Source organism: Pseudorca crassidens, chromosome 14 (assembly GCF_039906515.1).
Source record: "Pseudorca crassidens isolate mPseCra1 chromosome 14, mPseCra1.hap1, whole genome shotgun sequence".
NCBI lineage: Eukaryota > Metazoa > Chordata > Mammalia > Artiodactyla > Delphinidae > Pseudorca > Pseudorca crassidens.
Window position 1 is genome coordinate 90528472 of NC_090309.1, and position 25582 is coordinate 90554053.

Below are 25582 nucleotides of genomic sequence, written 5' to 3' on the forward strand. Positions count from 1 at the left end.
CAAGGACCTTGTTCACAGGTCAGATAATGATTGCATAGTGCCGTGCCTGTAATGTAATTAACGATTTTGGTTTTAGCAGAGTTTGGGATGAGACAAAAGAGCCCATTTAAATTCTTTAAGAGTTATGCGTATTTGACTAGGTTTCTACTTTTTGCTCAGCCCCAGCCGTCTGAGCACACAGAGCTGTCTGTCTTTGCAGGGATGGAGGGACCGCATTGTTCATTGTGAGCAGGGAGCAGCCGCAGGCGCGCGCATGCGTCAGCCTACCTAGCGGCAGGCACGGTGACGGCTCTGACGTCCCGGGTGAGTCTGAAGTCTGGCAGCCCCTCTTCCTCACCCTCTCAAAGGAAAAGGGGTCCCATGTTTCCAGAGCTCGCCTTATAGAGACGAACAGACTCATATGAAGGAACACACCAAGACCACTTCTGTGCGTTTGTTTTACCAATTTGTGCAAAGCAGTCTGAATATTTAGACAACACTTCCTGACTAGTCAGTTCATGGTTCGCGCATTTATCTGACCTGCTGAAATTTCAGCCTCAGGACTGGCTGAGTACTGTTCACAGAATCAGTTTCTGTTTCATTGTTTTATATTTGTGAAAATGTTGATATCAGTTTACTTCTTCTCCATTTGTATGTGCATTTTCCCTGATGGTTGTGAAATGTGCCTTTGTTAATGTTCTTTAAAGGTAATTGGTGGAAGGAGTATATTAATCTGTTATGGATGTAAATTTTGGAGTAGACAGAGGACCTTTTGTGAGCCTGAGTTTAAAACAAATCAAACCATTTTTCTTTATTTTTGTGTCAACAGGGTCTAGCTCAGTGCCTGGCACATAATATATATTTAAAGTTTATTGTTTGATCCTAGTCACATGAACTAAAAATTTGGGCACTGTGGAAGATCTACATGATATTCCCATACTTAACTTTTCAATTAAAAAAGAACTTTTAGAATGGCTATATTGTTTTATTTATATATCAGTTTTGTTTTATTCTCTGATGCACCTGAGTGTTGGAAGCAGAGCCTAGCACAGAATAGGGCTCACAAGTGTGACTTAAGTGATGAGAAAATAGATGTGTCTACCCACATATGTGAAATGTGGCGTGTTGCAGTTCAAAAGGAACCTTCAACTTGTCTGTTTCAAATAAAGTTTCCTTATATAGAGAGAAAACGAGACAAAGAGGAAGGAAAAAAGGAAGAGACATGGGCGGGCAGAGACTAGGAAACAGAGAGAAAAGGGAAAAGGCAAGTGAGATGAAACGCAGAGTCGCACCGAGGGCAGAAAAGGAGCGTGTGGAGTCGACAGAGGAAGGGGCAGGATCCGGTCTGCAGAAAGCCAGGGGGACTCAGGTAAACGCGGGTGTCCCTGTTGCTTTAATAGGATTGGGAAGAGAGAATCAGTGCCCAGTCAGTTCTTGCTGCTGTGGCCAGTTGCCTCCAGGAGACTGAGGGAAGAGCAAGAAGGAGACTTTGCCAGCAGTCCTGGAGCAGAAGTCCTGACCTGGGTCTGCTTGTTCTCACCCTGATTTCCGCTAACATCCGCAGACATGCATAGCCGTTCTGGGCTCTCTGGGAGTAAAAGCAACTTGTAGAACATCAGCTCTCTGTGGGTCGTGTTTGAGAATGTCCAACGACCTCCCTACCTACCACCAGAGCTTACAACCCAGAAGGTACAGTTGACAAGATTCTTTTAACTCATCACCTTACTGAGAACAGACTACTTCATTATTATTTGGAAAGATGTACTTCGTTTACGGTGTAGAGTTTGCACTGGGAGAATGCCACTATGTAAATCACTGGGGGAAATGCAATCCCCTCACTAATGATGCAAAGAGAAAGGTCTGGGTGATGTCGTGTGTTGTTAGATTCCCACAGGATTGGTTTATGGAGAACTCTGTGTTACCTAAAACTGATTACACGAGGCTGAGAGCTGACTGTTAGAAGTAATATACTGCTCTGCATCAGTAATTCCTTATGAAACAAAGAAATGAGGGATATTTAGATTATATGATCATGTCAAATGTTCTATAATAAAAAATGGGAAATCTGGAGGCAGTCAGAAGTTAAATGTCTCTACAAACATGTAAACATACAACTGTGTGTTTTATATATTTCACATATTGTTTGTGTGTTTGAAACATACCATATCAACTTTACTCCCAATAAATTTCAAATGATTATTATACACAGAGAAGAAACATTTACATAAAAGAATTTGAATTTCTGAGTGAATTTAATCCCCTTTTGTGTGTTTCTTGATATAAAACCATACTGATGATTCTAGTGTTTTGTAATAATAAACTGACTTCAGGACAGGTTAAACGGCTTGGGAATCCCTCCAAAGCCATTGACAAACCAAACAATATTGATTTTTTTTCTCCTTTGCTTTAAACTTAATTAAAAGGATGCAGTACATCAGCAAGCTGGTGGAGACTTATCTAGAGACAAAATATGATTTAGAAATCTGACAAGTGAAAGATTGCGATGAGATTGGATGTTTAAAAAAAACATCTTGAATGAATCTGTCCTCTAGTCAATGTGTATGGGAGACTCTCACAGTCAGTTTGAAAGGGTGGATGAGTCAGCATTAAACAGAGCTGAAGAAAAACAGATGATTAACTATTTGGATGTTTGAAGTTTCCAATTTCATTGATAATTATGCTTTCATTTGAAAGAAAGAATTCCAGTCGTATATTGTTTACTTAATAAGCACGGAGCCAGGCACTGGGTGCAGCCCCACACCTGCACCCACGCTGGAGCTGGGTCTTGAATGGAAGGGCAACCCCCCTTCTCCTGAGCTGAGGCCGGCACCACCTTCTCCCTCCCACAGCCTCACACTGGGGATCTTAAGCCATTTGATTGGTGGACATGCATGCTTCCAGATCCCAGGCGTGGCTCTCTCCCCAGGTCCACAGTCCTGACTGGTGGGCCCAAAGGCTTGGACTGGGGTCTCCTCTTTTCCTGACAAGGTGACAGGTGGGCAGGGAAGCACCTTGAGGGGATTGTGGCCGCATCTGTGGCTTGGTGGTGAGCCACAGTGTCCACAAGGCTGTGGCGACTCTGCCTCGGTAAGGTGTGCTGTGTCGTGTCCTTGGAGAGGAAGCCAGGGCTTTGGGTTTTTGACCAAATTGTGCCCCTTTTTAATAAACAGAGGTTCTCATGGCCAGAGGAGAAGCTGTCCCCCAGCAGTGCCCGACAAACTACAGTGCTACTAGCTCACTGCAGTGGAAGACCGTGCTGTCCTGTGGGTCTCAGTGTTAAGATTCTAGAACTCACAAAAACTCCCATTTCCATGACTACAGGTGGCCTTATTTTACCCCTCCCAGAATGAGGATTTTTAGTATTGATAACAGAATCTAAAGTATTTATTTCTAAAACACAGAGGAGTATTTATCACATTAAGAATTTTGGCTCCTTTTTTTATTTTAAAGAAAAGTCTTTAAATTGAATGAATGTCTGGAAACTTTATGCTATCAAGGTCTGTTTCTTAATTGCAGCTGGGAAATTATTCCTGCAAAGGCATTCTTTAAATTAAACCATCTCTTCTTCATGAGGCGTTCCCTGGCAAATCCCAACCCAGAAGGAATGCTTATACTTTATATGCATTGAATGACTTCACATCAAATTGTTTATCACATGGGGTCTCACTGGTTTTTTAAAAATATAATTCTGTCTTGTCTCCTCACAAGAGATCTGATCTTTGAGCAAAGGATCTAAATTCCTCTGACATCTCCCATTGTATTTGGTCATCAGTACACACACGGTATAAAGAGTTACCTAAAAATGTGTGTGTGCTAGTTGGTTTGGAAGTTGAGTGGCCCTTTGTATTTCGGACCAGAATTAAAAGCTGGACTTAATCAAAGATCCATCTAGTCCTCAGAGCCCATTATTACTGATGATCAGGCTACTTGTAGGACTAAACATGCTAAAAACATTGCATGGATATGTGTTTCACTTGGTTTCTTCCATAATTAATCCAGACTTCCCAAGCCTTCTTTCCAGATCCTCCCCCCAGAACCTGAAGGTTGTGTGAACGTTGAAGCTGAAGTGAATATGAGAACGTAGGAAGGACAGTAAATGATTAACGTGTTTTTTTTTTTTTCGGTGGGGGGGAGAATAGGTTTTTCTGGGGTTGTTTTCTGTTTTTTCACTATGGTTATTTTTCTTTTTCTAACCTTTTATTTTATATTGGAATATAGTTTGTTTACAATGTTGCGTTAGTTTCAAGTGTACAACAGTGATTCAGTTATACATACACATGTACCTATTCTTTTCCAAATTCTTTTCCCATTTAGGTTGTTACATAATATTGAGCAGAGCTCCCTGTGCTGTACAGTGGGTCCCTGATGCTTGTCTAGTTTAAATATAGCCGTGTGTACATGTCAATCCCAAACTCCCAAACCATCGCCCCCCTCCCCCACCTCGGTAACCATTAATTCATTCTCGAAGTCTGTGAGTCCATTTCAGTTTTGTAAATAAGTTCATTTGTATTATTTCTTTTCAGATTCCACATATAAGCTGTATCATACGCTATTTCTCTTTCTCTGTCTGGCTGGCTTTACTCAGTATGAGTCTCTAGGTCTGTCTATGTTGCTACAGAATTTCTTTTTTTTAATTGCGGTGAAAACACAACATAAGATTATCCCCCTGAATTTGTAAGTGCACAGTATAGAGTTGTTACCTATAGGAACAAGGCTGTCCAGCAGATCCTAGAACTTATTTATCTTGTGTAAATGGAACTCATGAACAGCAAATCCTGGCAATCACCATTGTACTCACGGTTCCTAAGAACTGGACTATCTTAGACATTTTGTATAAGCAGAATCAGGCAGTATTTGTCCTTCTGTGTCCGGCTTATTTCGCATGGCATAATGTCCTCCAGGTTCATCCATGTTGTCACTAATAGTCCTTGTATGTATACACCATATTTTCTTTTTTCATTCATCCCTTTATGGACATTTATGCTGTTTCCATATCCTGGCTGCTGTGAACAGGGCTGCAATAAACACAGGAGTGCAGATATCTCTTTGAGATCGTGATTTCAATCCTTTGGGATAAATATTCAGAAGTGGAATTGCTGGATCGCATGGTTGTTATATTTTTAATTTTTTGAGGAACCTCCAGACAGTTTTCCACAGTGGCTGCACCAACTTACATTCCCACCCACAGTGCACAAGCGTTCCCTTTTCCGTACATTCTCACCACACTCGTTATTTCTTGTTTTTTTGATAATAGCCATTCTGACAGGTGTGCGGTGGTATCTCATTCTGGTGTTGATTTGCATTTCCCTGACAATTAGTAATGCTGGGTACCTTATCATATACCTGCTGGCCATCTGCATGTCTTCTTTGGAGTAATGTCTATTGGAGTCATTTGCCCATTTTTAAACTGAGTTCTTTGTTTTTTGCTGTTGAGTTGTAGGAGTTCCCCACAGGTTTTGTATATTGCCCCTTATCAGATATATGGTTTGCAAATATTTTCTCCACTCAGTGGGTGGTCCTTTCACTCTGACTGCATCTCTTGCTGGGCATACACTGTAGTTTGACATAGTCCCACTTGTCTGTTTTTCCCTTTGTTGCTTAGTGTTGTTAAAATGTCCACACCATGCAAAGCGATCTGAAGATTCAATGCAATCTCTTTCAAAATCCCAATGGCGTTTTCTGCAGAGAGAGAGAAAACAATCCTGAAGTTTATATGGAGCCAAAAAATACCCCAGACAACAAAAACAATCTTAAGAAAATCACTTCCTGATTCAAAACTATATTACAAACTCCAGTCGTTTAAACAGTATGGTCCTGGTGTAAAGCCAGTGGGGCAGAATAAAAAGCCCAGGAAAACCCCACCCATGTATATACTTTCAATCAATTTTCGACAAGGGTGACAAGATTATACAATAGGGAAAGGATAGTCTCTTCAATAAATAGTGTTGGGAAAACTGGATACCCAAATGCAAAAGAATAAAATTGGACCCCTCTCTTATACCATGCACAAAATCAGGTCGAAATGGAGTGAAGACTTAAACGTAAGACCTGAAAATGTAAAACTCCTAGAAGAAAAATAGGGGAAAAGCTTCATGGCGTTGGCCTTGGCAATGATTTCTGAGAATAGGTTTGCTAAAATTCAGGGCCCATTTCTTACCTTAGATGGCTCTTAAAGACATTCCCTTTATTCCTCTGCCCTTCCTCCCTCTCGGGAAGGCGCTCATATGGTGACAAGGAGGAGGAGGACAGAATTTCACACTGCGCGAAAGGGCATATTTGTTCTTCCTTAAGAAATCCCTGAAACCCGCCCTGGAGTACTAAGTGGCACAAGCGGCTGCTGCATGGTGGGAGGGGAGGCTGGAGAGACTGGAAATGTGATGGATTTTAAACTCTGTCTCTGGGGGGAAATTGACAGGAATGCCATGACCCACATGCAGAAAAGCCTGCCTTTGTTGAGCACCTTTCCCACTGATGACAGCAGGTGGGTTCTGCCCTGTGACAGGGGACACGCTCCGGCATGCCAGGACAATCCTGGTTTACACCTGCTGTCCAGGTCCCCCGTCCACTTTAACTTTGTCCCAAACAAGATGCCCCAGTTGTGTTACCCTATTGTCAGAGCCATTCAAATAAAATTTTCAGGATGCTTCTGACTTGAGCCCAGTGGGAGAAATGACTCAGAAGGCATTTCTAGGACACTGGGGCTTTTTTGCTTCTTCACTCAGATGCCTTTGGGAAGCAGAGAAGCAGAGAAAACCCACAGAACTAATGTGCATGGATACAGCTGTATGTACTGTGCTCAGCACAGCTTGCAGGGACCTGGCGTTGATAACGTTGGCGTTATCACTGGCCCATCCCGGCGTGTCCACACTGCAGGTGATTCCAGCCATCTCTAGAGGGTCCTCCAGATTGATGGCAGCAAACCTGAGAAGGGCACCTTGGCCCGCGATGCAGGTGCCGCCCGCACCAGGACGAGGGTAGATGGTTTTTGTTGCATCGGGGCTGACTGCTCTGGTCTGAGCAAGGTTACAAGCCCTGCATGCACTGAGCTAGGCAGGCCAGCCCTCTGACCTTTGAACGACCTCCCCATGAAGAGGTAAGGCTTGTTCCTGGTACCACTGAATCCTGGGTTTCTTCAGACCGAGGCAGGCTGTGGGCTTTCTTCCATCACGGAGGAATGCCAAACCTCACCCTGGAGCACAAAGAACCAGCCGGGGGCACCTGGCCCCGCACATTCCTCCCTGCTGGTCCCCTTCCCTGAACACTGACGGAGCCACCAGCCTCTTTCTCACTCCCACTTTCCCTTTCCCGTTTCTCCTGGAGTTAATGACATTAGTGAGACAGCATTTCTGCAAAAAAGAAAATGTATCACTGCTGAAATAACGTGAAAAAAATCATGTACAATCCGTGCTCAGAAAAGCACCCCAATGTTAATCACAAAGCTTTAAAATTTTTTTAGTCTCTTAAACAAAGGTTAAAATCTTCAAAATGGAAATATTTGTCATGAATCACATCCTTTCTCTTAAAATTAAAAAAAAAATCTAAATGAGAATAATAACAGTTCACTGAGCAGGAAAAGCAGTCTTTATTGGAGAATTGGTCTCATCTCCTGAATAGCTCTTTGTTCTTCCATTTGTTTAAAAGGCATGTTTCTTCTCGTCACTTAAATGGTTTGTTTCAGGAGCGGCGACAGAGTTTACTTGCATTTCAGGCGACTTGTGTCAAAGTTTCTTGACCGCTGAAGTTTCCTTTTGGCTGATTCTGCCTCGGTTATAGGGACCTCCTGGGAAAATAGAATGAGGTTTTCTATATTTCCTATATTTGTCCTACTGGGGTTTTTACTGTAACTCTGCTCTTGATTCTCTTGACTGTGTATTGGGGTTGCCATTCTTTTGAAATAAACTGATTCCGAGGGAAGAAACCCTGTCTCTGTCTGTCTTTCTGGCAACATTCCCTTTTGGTTGGCTTCCCTTCCCTAGTACTGCGAAGCATCGGTGCCCTGGGTGAGCCTCGAGCGATGGCTGGGAGGCAGGAGAGCCATGACGTTTGTGGTCTTGCTGCACCTAATTGACCAAATGGATGATACCCGGCAGATAACACACTCTTCAGGATACTTCATGTTCCAGGTGCACAGCCATCATCCTGGCCTCCCGTGAGGTGTGACTCCAATTCCCTCTGTCTATAGACTGTCCAACCTCTTATCTCCTCATCTGATTCACACTCAGGCTTTAGAGAAGTACTCCCAACTCCTGCCCAGCCTACGGTTTCCCTCTTCCGAACTCCTGTGTATTTGCTCCAAAGACCTCAGCACTTTTAATGTCATAGCCTGACAGGGAAGGGTGTACATCAATGTCCTATAGTCCAGCATGTCTCCTGATTCAGGAGGAGTTCTTCTTAAAACTTTCCTGGTGTGCATTCATCTGCTGATCCAGTGTCTGCTTGAATACCTACCACTTTGGGGATATCATATGCTTCATGAGGAAGCACATCATTTTTCATGGCACATAACAGATCTAGTTCACAGACAGTGACTGCTTCTGTACCTGGGGTCAGCTGCTTGAGAACTGAGACTGTAAATACAGAGATATAGGTGTATAGAGATAGACATGATGTCGGCTTAGCATCTAAAGATATAGAGCAATCCATCTCATAGTACCCCTCAGAGTGTTGTGCACATGACCCTGTTTTCAACCAATACTCCACAGTCGACTTCTTCTACAAGGTGAACGGTGCAGTGGGCATCAGATTGTACCCGAGGAGCAGCGGGTTTCGTGTTCATTCATATGTGCCTGGGATCTAGATGCCCTTACCCTCCCTAATAAAAAGAGATACAAAGTGAAGCGTATTTAAAACGAGCATATTTTGATCTCATTGGTAAAATGGAGGTAACTCTAAAGCAGGAATTCCTCCATTTATATATTAAATGAAAATACAATCTCCATCCTTTGTTACAGCAAGTGCTGAGGCTGCTTGGCCTCCGCTGTGCCATATAAAGTATAGGTGACAAATCTGACTTTGGGATAACGGTTTGCTGAGCTCAAGGCAAAATTCATAAGATCCGGGTCCTCACCAACTCTTCCCGAATTCTTCCTGCGATGAAACTATTCTCAATATGCAGCAAGGCCCAGCGGGTTTCGCGTGCTTGTGCTTGCCCGAACCCGGAGACCCTCTCCACATCCGCCTGAGGACACACTGCTTTCTAGGCTCGGTCAGGTGACCTGAAGCAGCCCGTCGTCTGCATCATCTGTGACCCAGTAGGCTTGTCTGCAAGCCCTGTCTTTACCTGTGACCTGAGATTTCGTACTAATTTAATACTTCACACTGAAAGTAGAGCTAGCTCATAGGATGGGATTGTGTCTGCCCCTTCACGCACAGCTGCACGTCTCGAAGCAGCCCGTCCAGTGCCCCCAAGGGGACCCCGTGCTGACTGCCGTCTCCCTGCAATGCCCTCCTGCGAGCGTGCCCTCAGCCCCTGCCCAGGAAGCCTGGGTTCCTTCCATGGATCTCCTCCCACATCCTCCCTCTTTGCTCCGGTATTTGGAAACCCGTCCAACTCCTGACAAGCCGGGAGGAGGGCTGTGTCCACCCCTCCCAATGGACACACTACATACTATTACTTCATTGTGGGTCTGCTTTGTCCCCTCCCTGGAAGGCTTTGTCCTCTTAAGCACCGTCTTGGTAGCTCTAACAGAAAAAATCACGACACTGATGTCCAGGTCCGGCACGTTGCGGACAAGCGGGGTCCACACCTCCTCTCTGTGTGAACTTGTGGCTCTGACTGTGTGATGTATCCTCACAAGGAGCAGGCATCTGGGGGGAAATGAAAGCTCCTCATTTCTGTGCTCCCTGGGCTCCAGAGAGAGTGCCCTGAAGTCTCCCATTTTCCTCTCTGCCTTGGAGCTCCTGGCAGGCGGCCCGTCACACTGGCTCGGCCAGTCTCTTCCACCCTCCTGTGGCCCCTGACCCTGTTCTCCCTCTCAGCCCTTTGGGGTTTGACGCCATGCAGCTCCCCGGCATCCACCCTCCTGCGATGGGGGCCCCACGTCGCAGAGCTGCTGAGCTGGCATACTGCATTCCCCCTGCCACCTCTGGGGCCACTGCCTGGCCGTGGCCATCACCTCCGCTTCCTTTATCCTTCCTCTTGTGACTCAAGGTCTTTCCTGTGAGCAGGAACGTCCTGGCAGGTGACATAGGAATATGCAAGACAGAGAAAAGCGTTCTTTTGTAATTCATGTTTCAGGGGAAAGGAGGTACGCTGTTCCTTCCTCTCTCACTGATTTTCACACCTTTATTCCCCATCTGCTGTCCTGCTCCCAAATTTCTTCTTGATTGTTTTCCTTACAGACTTGAGGTTAAAGTAAGAAGACTCAGTCTGGGAGAAGAGTTCGTCAGGTATTAGTCAATACATCCGATTCGGTGAGAGCAGGCTTGCTTGTGATATGGGAACACAGAGCCACTTTGTTTTCGTTTTTTTTTTGAACTATAAACATACACTCTGCTCTTCCTATGACTTTAGCACAGGGCGCCTACGACTCAGCGTGGCACTGAGGCTGGGTCCTCTTCCAGCTGTGTGTTCACGTGTCTGTCTGCTCAGGGCCCTGTGCTGAGCCCTGACCCTGCAGAGCCTACCATCCCCCTGCATTTGCAGTGTTGCGGTGTTTCCTCAGGCTCTCTGAGAATCATGCTTTTTTATATCTCAAAAGATACTCCAGAGAAACTAGAAAACGACGTACAGAAATACTGAAAACTTTTCACACATCATGTGACAGTGATGTTCGGGTCCCTCCCAGACCCAGCTGTGTAGAATCATCTGGTCCAAGGGTGACTGCAGGGTGGGGCTGGGCGTGCACCCCTACACGTGTCCTACCACAGTGGGCTCCCGGGGGTCTGCCACACCCACAGCAGCGTGTGGACTGTGGTCCCCGAGCACGGGCCCGGGCGCTGAGCCCCAGAGGCCCTGGTCCGCTTGCCTCGTCTGAATAGGATGGCTTCATCCCTGCTGCAGTGGTGACGTACCACTGTGTTGTCGCCTTCCCGTCTGCGAGGTGAGCTTTTTCAGGTCGAGGACCTGGAATCCTCCTCCTGTCTCAGCCCCGACTCACGTGCCGCAGGGTCAACTCTTCGCAAGGAGGATACGCTTGCTGGATTAAATCTGTTAAATCACGGTCTCAGGACTTCCAGCTTCAGGTCCAACATGTAAAATCATGGGCTGGGATCTCTCACTGTCCTGAGTCCAGGACACTTTCATCTTAGGTCATAAAGGGATTTAAACCCAGACTACACATCACTGGTTTTTCATAGTTGAGAGATAGAAAAGCCATTCCACAGCTTTGTAGCTAAAACCCAAGAACATAGCACCCCCCCCCTTATTTTTTTTCTAATTTTTGGTCAATTTCACGTCTGCAGCTTCTGTGCCTTGTCCATGGCTTTGAGTTTTACTTCTCCGAGTCTTCCTTAAGCAAAAATAGAAATTTCATAGAGCTGTATTTTTTACCAGGCCTTTCCCTTTTATTTCCAAACTGGTTTTCATAATAGTACTATAAGGTGAGTGGGGCAGGTGGTGTTATTATCCTCTCTTTTTCTCGTGTCCCTAAGAGAGGAGCCAGTTGAGTTGTGAAGTTCATACTGCTGGAAGTGGAAGAATTCGATTCAAACTTGGGATGCTTCAGCTCCACGACTTTAAGCCTTTCCCTTGAGCCAGTGGTTCTCAGCCCTGGCTGCTCAGTAGGATTACCTGGGCAGCTTTTAAAAAATACTGATGCCTGGGCTTCACCTCACACCAATTAAATCCCGCTCTCTGCAGGTGGATGTTGCTGTATTTTAAAAGCTCCTAGATAATTCTAATATGCGTGCGAGGCTGAGGACTGCACTGTTTGCCGACCTCTCTGTCAGAGGCGGAGCATATGGAGAAAGACAATCATTTGCGCTGATGGGCCGCATGGACGGCTAATAGAATTCTGACAGGTTAGCCTCTGGTTCCTTAGTCTCCCAATTGGTATGGACGTATTGTAAGCAATTGGGCTTGAACGATTCCCTTTCTTCATTGTTATCTTCATGCCCACGTCAGTGTTGTATTTCGTTAAAAAGTAAGTTCTTGAATCACACAGGCTGAATTAATACAACTAATTCTTTCCTGACCTCAGGTGTAATAAAGTACACGACGCTCTTTGAGCAGGAAAATGCTTAAAGATCATCTCGTCCAACGGCTTCCACGCTTTCATGAATGAAGAATCTTTTTAGAAAACGAAAGCAGATGAAGTAGGAGTCAGGGCTCTAGACCCCCAGCTCGACTCTGCCCTCACTGGCCTCCGGGGCACATATGAATATTACTCATGGGCTGGATGTGACCTGGGGGCACTAGGGGGGAGAAGACACGGTTTGAAGACAAGTTGTTGAAAGTTCTTGTATTACTGCTGAGGAACATGAGAGCAAGAAGGAGATTCCAGGGACTTCCCTGGCGGTCCAGTGGTTAAGATGTTGCCTTCCAATGCAGGCGGTGTGGGTTTGATTCCTGGTCGGGGAGCTAAGATCCCACATGCCTCTCGCCAAAAAACCCAAAAGTAAAATGGAAGCAATATTGTAACAAATTCAATAAAGACTTTAAAAATGGTCCACATCAAAAAAAAAGTCTTTTAAAAAAAGAAAGGGATTCCAGAGGGAGCTGAGGAGCCAGGACTTCCACCTAGAAATCCTGGCTTCCTCTCCACTGCCTTTTTGCCTGTGTACTGTAATTTGTGATTGTGTGGCTGACATCATCATGACACTCATGAGTCATGATGTTGTGATGTGTGATGTTGTGATGGTGGGTTGCCAAGCTGGTGTCAGAACATAAATACCCTGACTCCCACCAGGGTCCTAAGCCTGAAACAGGAAGGTCTTCCCCAGGGAGCACATTTCCTTTCACCACACACTCTGCCTTCTCCTTTCCCCCACCTCCTGGGATCCACCTCCCGGGACCCTGACAGTGCTGGGCTTAGAGTGAGGCTGTGTTTGTGCGGTGACACAGGTGAGCTTGGGGTTTGGGGATTACTGGCTCTGTAGGCAATTGATTGGATCTACATCTAAATCTCATTGTTTTGTCTCCTCAGATGATACTAAGAAAGTCACATCATTTCTCAAATATCAAATGCTTTAAAATACCAGTCATGTGCTAACCCCGGTTAGAGAGGATTTTCAGGTCTGTTCCAGTCAGCCTGCTTTTATTCCATGGGCAGGACCAGTGAGTTAGATTTCCATGGCAGAGCATCAAGCAAAGGAACAAGAGATCTTCTCATTCCAGTCTTACAGAAAGATGTCTGTTGAAGTGAACACAGTGGTTAGCTGGTTGTTAGGATTATTTTATTATTGTTGCTATAGGTTGTTGCTGTACGTTCATAGATTTGAAGATATTTTGTATTTACTTCTCACAGCCCAATTTTGCTATAAGGCATATGTGGAAACTGGCTCACTAAATGAAACTAGTCTGGCCTGAAAAATAATAATAAGCAAATAGTGCATTTTTAAAAATTTAGAGTACGAGCCACTATACTCCTACCATACTTGAAGTGTGATGGGAAACGCTATAAGCCTGAAAACAATGTGAATAAATAAACAGAAGTATATAAAGAAGCAAACTTTTAGGCTACTGTGAAGAAAAGCTCCAACCTGTCTGCCAGTGTGAGATAGAACACGTCCTCATCAGCCAGTGATGGTACCCGTTGAGGTTTCCTCAGCTGAGGGACAATGTCCAATCCCACTCTGTCTCCAGGGGAGGATTCTGTCTACCAGACAAGTGGCCAGACGAGTGTTCCCATCACCATGGGTGCCCTCGGAGGACAAGGAGCCTCCGCCCACCTCTCTCATCAGGAGCCACAGAGGCCTGCAGGAAAGCAAGAGAATGAGCCCATAGCTTATATCACCATAGCTTATATCACGCCGTAGAAAGTTCTGAAAAGCGTAATTATCTCAGAGAAAAGACCTTTTGGTATTAACTAACTTTGAGTTAAGTGCTATGAATTTAAGCAGAATACACACCTAACGTTCCTGAGACTGACCTGAATGTGTTATGTCGACCTCAAACAAGAAGGTCTTCACTCAGAGCATTTGTATTTGACTCTATTCTCATAAAAATCCAAAAGGCAGCTCATTGTGAAATGAATCTGAGACTTCAGATCAGCCCTTTCCAGTAGGAATATAATCTGAGCCACAAAGTTACGTATGTAATATCACGTTTTCCTGCAAATATTAAATGCAATAAAAATAAACAGATGGAATTAATTTTGATACTATATTTATCTAACCCATAATATCATATCAATAGGTAGTCACCATACATTTATTAGTGAGATATTTTACGGTCTCTTTTGTACCATTGTGAAATCTGGTGTGTATTTACATGTATGGTTCATCTCAGCTTAAAGGGACCACGTTTAGCACCCAGGAGCCCACACGGCTAGTGTCTGCCATATTGGACAGCAAAGCTGTAGGTGATCTGGGTAACGAGAAACCCTATATTACATTCTCCCCAGGATTTTTGTTCTGTCTAGGTAATGATGATTTTATTTTTTTTAGAAGTGACCTCTAATTGCACTGAGGACTTAGTGTGGTGTTATGAGCATAGGCTGAGGACTTAGATTGCTGGGGTTCAAACCGGTCTACTATTCACAAATTAGTGATGTTGGGCCAATTAGTTAGCATCTCTGTGCCTCATTTTTTTTTTTTTGTCTTCTGTGCAAGCGGTGTTAAGATGCACCTACCTTGCAGTGAGGATTAAGTGAAACAATGCGTGCTCATTACCTAGCACAGAGCAGGTCTCTATTTTTAGGTTATTATGAATATAACTTCTCTTTCTCCAGAAATGAATGATAGCACATCAGAAAATGAGTCAAATAGATATATCTAATGATAAATCCTTTAAAAATGATATCTGTCTGGGGAAGGCTGCAGAGAGGGACAAGTAAATACTCTAGCATGAGCTGTGTGTCCAGCAGAGAGTCCTTGAAGGCATGCCTCGAGTCCCTCTATCACTGTACTTACTATCCAGTGTGTTACGTTCCAAGGGCGAAATTGTAGAGTTGGCCAGTTTATTAGTTTCAGTTGTGTTGCTATTATTATTTCCATAGAAAGCTTATTGCTTCTCTTCTGTTTAAAAGTGATGTTATCAATGCAGAAATAACTATGATCTTATGTGTTTAAAGACTATGAAATAATTATTAACTAGAATATTTATATAAATTTAAAGACCAAGTTCCCTAACTTACTGATGATTACAGCTTAGCTGCAGAGGTGAGAAGGAATCTTAAAAATTATCCAATCCACTATCCTCATTTTATAAATGAGAAGGTCAGCTTGTGCTTTTGAAATTCTGTCATTTTTCAACCCACAGTAATTAGATTATTTATATTTTTAAGATAAACTTACAAAAAGATTGGGACTGGCCCATGTTAGTTAATGGTTCTTTAAATCACTTAGTTTTGAGTATTTGGATAAACGTTAAGTCGGGTATTCCGCATTAGAGCCAGGATGCTGGATACATGGGGTTTAACAAAAAGTGTAAAACGTAGGGGCTGAATAACTTAGATTCTAGTCAATTTTTTCCAACATTTTAAAATCCAATATTCTGTTTTGATAAACGTAAAATCATGTAAACTTCCTTAGACTTACTGAATTTTTAAAAAGAAAAATAACTGGCTAAAATCAAATCAAAGCAAGGGCAACTTTAGATGAAATAAGTGTGCACGTGTGTGCACTTCAGCTTGCTGTGTTGGTGTCACCTTTTCCAAGATGGCCTTGCCCAAGTGCAGGGAACCATTGAGAGCTACTTAAAATCATTAGAGCATTTACTTCTGACTCACAATAGGCAAGCATACTCTGACCCAAGTAGAAACTAGATTTACTGTCATTTTCAGTTACAAAGTAAGATCCCAAGGCCTGAAATTCTCGTAAGTATCTTCTAATGGGTTCTTTGTTTTATTTTTCCCGTTTATAAGAAATCATCAGAAACTTCATAAGTGCATTACTTCCTTTAAAAGTATACATATATTTCATTTGATTTTGAATGATCTAAAATGGTCTCCGCATTTTAATAACAATGATATTGTCTTAGAAGAGTCATCTATTCTATCTGCAAAAGAGAATGTTTCTGCTTGTGAGCCAAAGCATGTTCACAATTGCTAAAAGTTTCCTCATAAAAGAATGAAGAACTCAGGATAGATGTATCAGAGGGTGTGAGACTGTAGGGCAGCCTGGAGATGTAGAAGGAAGTCCAGGGTCGGAGTCGGTCTGGAGTCCTAGCTGTGTGTCTCAGTGAGTTTCTTTAGCATCTTGAGCAGACGTAAGAAGAGAACAATATTTCCTACCTCTGAGGAGCAAATGAGATAGTGGGCCCCCAGCATCGAATATAGCATCTGGATTCTTGTTTGTCAGTTATTTTATTGAAGTACAGTTGATTTACAACATTGTGTTAATTTCTGCTGTACAGCAAAGTGATTCAGTTATACACATATATACATTCTGTTTCTATTATGGTTCATCACAGGATATTGAATATAGTTCTCTGTGCTGTACAGTAGGACCTTGTTGTTTATCCATGCTACAGATAATAGTTTGCATCTGCTAATGCCAGACTCCCAGTCCATCCCTCCTCCACCCCCTTCCCCCTTGGCAACCACAAATCTGTTCTCTATGTCTGTGAGTCTGTTTCTGTTTTGTAGATAGGTTTATTTGTATCATTTTTTTAGATTCCAGTGATATCATATGATATTTGTCTTTCTCTGTCTGAGTTTCTTCACTTAATATGATAATCTCTAGGTCCATCCATGTTGCTGCAAATGGCATTACTTTGTTCTTTTTTATGGCTGAGTAATGTTCATATATATACACACCACATCTACTTTATCCATTCATCCGTCGATGGACATTTAGGTTGATTCCATGTCCTGGCTATTGTAAGTAGTGCTGCTATGAACATTGGGGTGCATGTGTCTTTTCAAAGTAGAGCTTTGTCCAGATACATGCCCAGGAGTGGGGCTGCTGGATCAACATCTGGCTTCTGAGTTGGACATTCCCTAGTGGGAGCTGTTTTCTGTGCTTTTCTTTACGTGAAGATTCTTAGTCTTCTCGCCACTCTCACATACAATAGGAAGTGTGATCTGGGCAGGCGTGTGAGGACCCAGAGAAGGAGGGCATTCCAGGTAGAGTTAAAAGATTCATGCAGAGTTGAATGTGTAGAATTTCATATTTCATGTTTCCTCCCACAGAACTGCTAAAATTGGAACGAATAAGGTTGGTGGTTAGAAAAAATTGAATTCATGTTCCACAGGAATTCTTTCCCTTTTCTTCAATCACCCCATTTTCCAGGTAAACCTAGAAAATAGGGAATACCAGAAACTTCCTCTCTTCCTCATCTCATCTTTCTTTACTTTTATTATTTTTAAAGGTTTAAATTATTTCCATGTAGAATGAGTCCTGATATGGCCTTGGGTGAGCGATCTGATTGTGAGATCCTCACCTGACCCTGCGTGCGCTGCCGGATTTAATTCTCGGGCGCCTGCCCTGCAGCCCAGAACCTTCTGCTGGTGACTGATTCCCACCTGACAGGCGGGCAGCGTCCTGGCGTCTGAGTTCATCTCTGACTCATCTGTCTTTGTTGGTGGTCTTAGTGGGGAGCCCAGAGACCTCAGGACTGACTCAACTTTCACACACCTGACCTTGTTCCTTAATTTTTACTCAAGAACAGACTTCGATTTCAAAAGCGCCACCCCTTGGAGGACATACTGTAGGGCTGTGTAGTTCCAGGACTGCTTGAGTGCAAATACGTGTGTGCACAGCCTCGGTTGATTCAAGAGGAACAGCTTATGCATAGGGAAACCATCCAGTCTCGGTGTCACTAACCACGTCTCCTGTCCTCTCTCATGCACAGAAGCTCACGCGGAGGCCGAGGCGGAGGTGCACGCAGCTGCTGCCCGGACATTTGTCTGACCCACGTTGACATCTGCAGTGTCACAGACTGTGGTAGGTTAACACAACTGGGGTTGTACTTTTGTTAGGACTGTAAAGAGTGTTACCCAGAAACAACTAGAACTTGGAATGCAGTGATACCTGGTGTCAAATTAGGCAACTGAGAAAGCATTTCTTATTGGTTTCGGTATTTAGATGTTTCAGTTTTACTTTTTTGTTTAGTTGATGAAATATGCACATGTTTAACTGGTATATCAGCTATGACTTTTTCTGATATCTTTACACTGATGACAGCATTGTGTGCAATCCAAATATTTCAGAAACGAATCAAATCAAACCACATGGACATTAACTAAAAAGCATATTTATATATCTACATAGTGTTTTTAATTTTCCATCCCTGTTATTCACATGGTGTCTTATAGATTACAGGCTACTTCTACTCAGATTCTTAAAGGGTCTTCACAACCACTCTACAAACTAATTGGTGGGGCGTGCTGAGTGAGCCTACACCCATAACCCATCGTCCTGGTACCCACTTTGTCTTTCAGATGAGCGTGACACAGACTCAGAATTAGAGGGGCAAAGGTGGCTTTTTGTGAAATGTTATTCTTTTGTAAAATTCCTCTTTACTATTGATTTATACACGGAGAGGCAAATTGTTAATGAGAATGGTTAGCATGTGTTCTGTGCTTGCTTTGCGTTGGGCCACGGTGCAAACTTCCAACTTATCTTTTTGAATCCTTGCTGTACCCTTGAAAAGGAAATATTGTCACCCCCTTGTACCATGAGGACCCCGGGCTGAGGGAGGTGGACCACCAGCCCAGGTCACACCGATTTCAGAGAATCCACCAGCGTTTCAGCTCACAGTTTCATTTTCCCGGACTGGCACGTCCTAGGAGGTCATTTGTATCCCTTTCGAAATCTCTCTTGAGACATTTCATTCATTTTCAGCTCTATTAATGGGGAGCTTTACCTTGACCAGAGCATGTGGGTGACCTCTGCCCTGTCCTGTGAGCTTGAAGCACACACAGGACTTTTCCGGGCCTCTACTTTCTCTTCTGACCATGAGTGGGTGAGTCGGGCCATGCGACTCTCACAAATTAGAGAAACGAACCAATACTGTGAGAAACGAACCAATACTCTCTATATACCAAACAGTTTTTAGTTGTTCAAAAATTATACATTTTTTCAAAACATTTTCGCTTTACTCTCCCTCACTTTTTTGTGGTACCATCATCGGGATCCTATCTTCTAAGTACTGTCACTCCCACTAATACTGAGCTGCTGGAGAAAGAGGCTTTTCAGCTTGAGTTTTCTTTACCTAATTAGTAATGCCCATTGTAGAAAAATTAGAATATTAGAATGCATATATATATATATATAAAATTAAAAAGTTAAAACACTGAAAATACCAGAATTCAGAGATAACTACAATTAATCTTTTGGTTTAAAACCTTTGCAATTGTTATCTTCGCACATGATTTTAAATTAAGATGGATCATACCGTACATTGTGTTCTTTCCTCCTTTTTTACTTGATGTGTCACACGTAGCTTTTTCTATATCAATAAATATATTTTCATAACATCATTTTTTCTTGATCAATAGTATTCCGCTTCACACCTATGCTGAAATATAGGTCTGTTGTAATATTATCAGTTGGCTTTTTAAAATTCTGCTTTGCAAAAAGAGTTTTAATGGCCAACATTTTACCTAAAATTTTTACACCATTAATTATTCCTTTAGCATAAATTCATAGTACAAGAGCTAGCTCAAAGGATATGTACATTTTTAGGCTTTTGAGAAGCACTGTGCTTTCAAAATGCTCCTTCTTTCCACATCTTGCTGTATGACTGTGTATCCTCTGTGATTCTAAATATAGCTAACCATCGGTGTTTGAATGCCATTCCATAGACAACCTTTATGAACTTTTCTTTAAGAAAAAGTAATCTCATATTATGAGATCTAAAAGGCTAAGATTTTATTTCTCTCTATATTCCGAATTCCCAAGAACTCAGTTCCAGGTCCTAGACTTTCATCCTCCTGTTCTTTGACTGATGCGTCCTACGAAGTACCCACTGTGTGTACGATGTAAGGGAGACACTGCTGATCCATAGGTGGATGGGCAGGGCCCTGCTTGAGGGTCTCACCTGTGAGTAACAGAATCCATACTCACAGTGGGTGCAGACACATGGTATGAAGAGCACAATAGCAAACGTGCTTTAAAATATAATATATTTTATATAAAATATATAATATATATTTATATAATATATATTATTATAATATATTTTATTTAAAATATAATATATAGCCATTCCAATATAGTGACTGGGATTATTCTTAATGCCTCACCCTGAGTATTTCTAGGTCCACAACCATTAGAGAGAGGTTGTACCATGTTCATTGTACTGTTCTGCAGAGTGTACTGAACAAACTAGTTTCCCCTCCACACCAGTCCCTGGAAAGGAGCTTTTTTACTGCCTACTTGACTATTTCTAGGATAGACTACTACTGGGCTTCCCTGGTGGCGCAGTGGTTGAGAGTCCGCCTGCCGATGCAGGGGACACGGGTTTGTGCCCCGGTCCGCGAAGATCCCATATGCCGCGGAGCGGCTGGGCCCGTGAGCCATGGCCGCTGAGCCTGCGCGTCCGGAGCCTATGCTCCGCAATGGGAGAGGCCACGACAGTGAGAGGTCCACATACCGCAAAAAAAAAAAAAGGACAGACTACTACCTAGCAGGGTGGCCCGTGCCATTGTTGGGTTGCGTTAATGGTTGGAATATTATTCATAATATTCTTGAGGTGAAATTACCGTTTTATATTAGGTACCTATTGTTCCCAGTTTTAGCTTCTGGAGAGATATAGAGTAAGTTCAATTCAATTCAAGGGACATATTTTAAGAATCTGCTATGGTCAGGAACTGTTACAGCTGTGAAGGGCCAATTTCTATTTCATATGATAATATTTCAAATGTCTGATGATTTATATTTTCCTAAATATACAAGTTAAACAACTAACCCTATTCAAGGTAACTGAAGTGTTACTACACTGAGCTTGCTATAAATTTCTATAAAGCAATAAATTTTGACCTCATTCCTTGACCACACTCATGGGCTAGTTGGAGAGCTTCCCCAGCTGACCATGAGGAGAGCGACACACCCCGACCTTCACACAGATTACCGAAGAGTTTGTTAAAAAGGACAAAAGCCATTTGCCCTAAACTACTAGTAACTGAGACATGAGAACACTTGCTGTGGTGTGTACACTTGGTACAAAAGATAAGACTGAAGTGAAACAGGGAAAACCGAGGGCTTCTGTCCTACACCTGCCACCTCCAGCAGGCCCAGCTTCCTTGGGTCACGGCCACTTTACCCACAAGATGAAGGACATCGTAATCCCCTTGGGGACTCAGACTCCAAAACCGCAGGGCAGCTTCCCACACCTGGGAAGCTCCGATGCCTCTCAGGCTGTGGGCCTGTTTTCTGGAAGATTCCCCTCCCGCCGGCTGCGTGCGGACACTTCCGAGGCACCATCGTGGACACTTCCGAGGTGTGACCTTGTCCTGCAAGGCTGACGACTCCTGAGGCACGTCCACGTTTCAAAGAGGAGAATGAGGAAGGGGAGGTGATGTAAGGTGTCCAGGATCAGATAGACGGGGCGGGGCCTGGGCTGAAGGTGCACCACATGGCGGGCTCCGGAGAGACGTCACTGCTCCAAACTCTGACCTCCAAAGAGCTCCTCGACCACCTGGTTGTGTTAGAGATAGATGCCTACATGCAAGGCAGCTTCGATATGCGTAAGTGTAGAAACCACAAAACCGATCTGCAGACATCTGGGTTGTACAGGTCAGATGTGTAAGTGATCTTTAACCAGTGTTTTTATGGTTGTTTCACTAAAATGACCCAATTTGATACCGTATAAAATCATTATTACATGCTTAAAGTACTCTTCATATGAAGAGAACCTTCTTAGAAAATTCATACTTTGTGTTTTAGTCCATGAATGTGTTTAGCTGTTCATGAATATTTTATTACTTTTTAAGTTTTCTGACTAATTATATTATTTTTTCACTTTTCCCCTTTTCTGATACTTCTTTTTACTACTTCTTATATCTTATCTCTTTCAATTCCATAGAATTTTACCACATTGAAGCCTTTGTTTCATTCACCTCTTATCCCATCTTTGACTTTATGCTGTGAGCTTGTCACTGCCTCTTTAATAAGTAAATCATATAAGTACAGCCTTGTTACAACAGCTTCTGAATAGAAGTAAGTCAAGGGAAAGATGTGTCCAGTGTCTGCCTATTTGATAATATAAATTAGAAACTCTCATAAACTAGATAAGCAAAAGAGAAAGACATGATGAAGGCTTTCTCTTAGCTTGAAACTAACCAGCCAACAAACTTGGAGGATAATTGAACCCACGGGAAAAGCAGCCCAGCCACGGAGCAAGTACTGGCGGAAGATGGAAGGACACTCTTGTTTCCTTTCTCCTTCTTTTCCTCCTTCCCTCCTTTCTTCTCCCCCTTCTTTCCTCCCCCCCTTTCTTCCTTCCTTTTTTCCTTCCTTCTTCTCTCCTTCCTCCTCTCTCCACCTCTCTCTGCATCTCTCTCTTTCTGCTGCTTCTCTGTTGAGTGGCTCCATCATGACGATAGTAAATGATTTGTCCTACCTACCACGCATTATTTTCCTCCACCCTTGAAACTATCTTCCCGCTCAGGAGTGGCCCTGAAACTCAGGAAGTCAATACCTTTAGCCCCTGTAACACCCCAAACCATAGAACAAAGGGAGTTTTGTCACCTGTGCCCAGACCAGGAACCCACGGAGGGTCCTGCAGTGTCACAACGGTCAAGATACGCAGAAGCGTTAAATGACTAGAGAGGCCTGCAAAGGATGGTTCACTGAGGAGACGCCGCCTTTAATCCTCACAACCATGTCTGAGTGGCTGTCGCAGAGGACTGCTGGTCCCGAGCCACGTGCCCGGCTGACAGCCAGTCACAGTGACTCGGGGTGAAGTGGGAGGGGACTAAGAGGGGCCTGGAGGCTGCGCCCTGGTGAGTGGCCAGCACAGCCCCGAGCCTCCCCAGGCTGGGCGAGGAAGAGTCAGGATGGACGAGAGCAGGCCAAGGGGATGGTGACGAGAAGGTTAGAGTGAGGACAGGAGACACGTCCTTTGGCCTTGGCAAGACCATGGATGGAGGGCTTTCTTCCTTCTCCGTGACCTGGCTCTCAGGCTCCAGGTGACACTTTATCCTTAAATTTTCTCCACCTTATGTGTGTCCCTCTACATGGAGCACAGGTGTTAAGATACAGCCAGAAAGAAAACATGTTTCATCTGACTGAAGGTTGAGACCTCACACATGAGAATTTAAAACATCAACTATTTAAAATATCAACTCTCCAATATTAAGGAATTATCGCTGATTTTTTCAGGTATAAGAATACTATCAAGGCTGTGTTTAAAAATAAAATCCTTATATTTTAGAGATGCATACTGAAACACTGCTAGATAAAAGTATATGATTTCTGGAATTCCCTTCAAAATAATGTAGAAATGGTTATCGGATATGATAGTATGGATGAAGTGTCATCGGCCAAACGACATTCTTAGAACTGACTGATGGGTAAATGGGTTTATTATACTCTTCTGCTTACTCTTGCATTTGTATAAAGGTTTCCATATTAAAATGTTCCAACGAACAGGAAGTTGAGAGATGTCCTGGAGCACCAGACTCCCAGGGAATAAACCCGACTTCTGACCTTTGAAAACCGGGGATAAATGTTCTCTCTGTGCCTCGTTTTTGTTAACTGTGAAATGTGGGTATTAATAGTGTGGATCTCCATAGGGTTGCTGTGGAGATGGCATGAGCTGTTATATGTAACATGCTACGCATGTGTGTTACATGTAAACCACCCATGAGTGCCTCATACATAGCAGAGCCCCTATACGTGGTCACTGTGGTCCGTATCATTAACTCTTACAGAGATGGAAGTTTTGTGTTTATTTTCCACTTGGAATTTCTTACGTTAGTAATTGCTCTGTGGAAAAAGCCCTTGGTTTTGTATATGAATAGCATTTTGGAATTGATAGTTACCGTTTCCATTTTAAAATCAAAAGTTGAATTGATTTAATAATTAGTGACTTTTCTGTGACTTGTAACATTGAATATACTTTGCAAAGTATTTCAAGAAATGATATAAAAATGCGTTTTAAAACTCGCTGGGAATATATTATAATTTTTTTCCTTCAAAGCAGGAGAGCTTAGATTAGTAGATTAGATTTAATTGCTTTTTATTTCTGGTGCGAACTGTAAATAACTATTTTTTCCATAAACACAATTGTTGAAGGCCCACTTTATTCTGTCCTTACCTAACTCTTGAGTGGTAACAGCTTTGCCATTGCATGATTAATTGTACAATGCTCTTTTACACAACATTTAAATCCTAACCCATAGGTGTTCTAAGAAAGGAATCAGTACTGGGAATTTGGACAATTGTATTTTCTCAAGAACCCACTTTCACTGATAAACACAGTAGGGGTTTTGGAGGCGGGACGGATATGTTACCGCGGAGGTTCATTATTCTCTCTATTCTCACCATCCTTTCTCTGTGTGTGGGGTCTGCTTTTCCCTTTTCCCCCACCTTGGGATCACCTGTAGAACATGGGGGAACTGGTCATCATTTCAATTGGTGAAAGATGACAAAAGTGGTTTCCACAAGGTTGATCTTTGAGCCACTGCTTTGTACAATCACTGTGCCAGGTGAGGAGGGATGAAAAGATGAGTGAAGACCGAGCATTCGGGAAAGCGAATCAGGATTTAGCAGGGGAACAGAAACAGTGAACGCTTGGTGCCACGTGCGAGAGCGAGGTCAGCTCAAGGGAAGGGATGCTCGTTCTGATGGGCAGAGCTGGGAGGGCTTCCTGGATGGTGTGGGTTAAACAGGCTTTGGCGTCTGACACGGAGGAAAGAAACGGTCATGAAGAAGAGAGAGAAGGGGGAAACATGAAATGTAAATAGCGTTCTCTGTGTACCTCTGTAGAGAGGATGAGATTCAATCAACTGTCCATCTAAAATGAGTAAAGGTTGAAATCTGCCTTCTCAGACCCTGTCCTGTGGGTCACTAGCTCCCACTCTCACCGCATAAGGAGACCCCAGCGTTAGGAGCGTGTGCAGCAGGATGCCATCGGGGGGCCACTGGGAGTGGACATTACCACACAGTGTAGTGATGGTCGGTGTCTCCCTTTTGTCCTCCAATCTTTTATCCTCAGATTTGTGAAGTCACTTCTGTGTGCAGTTGCAAAAGGATTTCTTTTTTATTTTATTTTTTTTGTGGTACGTGGGCCTCTCACTGTTGTGGCCTCTCCCGTTGCGGAGCACAGGCTCCGGACGCGCAGGCTCAGCGGCCATGGCTCACGGGCCCAGCCGCTCCGCGGCACGTGGGATCTTCCCAGACGGGGGCACAAACCCGTGTCCCCTGCATCGGCAGGCGGACTCTCAACCACTGCACCACCAGGGAAGCCCCCAGGACTTCTTAAATTAGCTGACACATTTGCAAACTTCAAGAAATCTGCCTGATCCATATCCTAACAAGCGACGTGGCCCTGGACTGGCTGATTCCTGGGCCTACCCGGTCACAGCCGCTGGGATGAGCAGGTCGGGGGGCC

The 25582-nt window shown here is 43.6% G+C and overlaps 1 protein-coding gene across 23 annotated transcripts in view; it reads left to right on the forward strand.

Annotated features, from left to right (window-relative positions):
- Window positions 1-25582, forward strand: part of MYT1L (myelin transcription factor 1 like) — a 411946-nt gene that overhangs the window by 23907 nt on the left and 362457 nt on the right. For 22 of the 23 annotated variants that reach the window (XM_067703799.1, XM_067703798.1, XM_067703801.1 and 19 more), the window contains one exon: window positions 17876-17967. The gene's annotated coding sequence lies outside the window, so the exon portion shown is untranslated. Of the gene's footprint in view, window positions 1-1313; window positions 1349-17875; window positions 17968-25582 lie in introns of those variants that run through there. The other variant, XM_067703802.1, reaches the window with a different exon arrangement.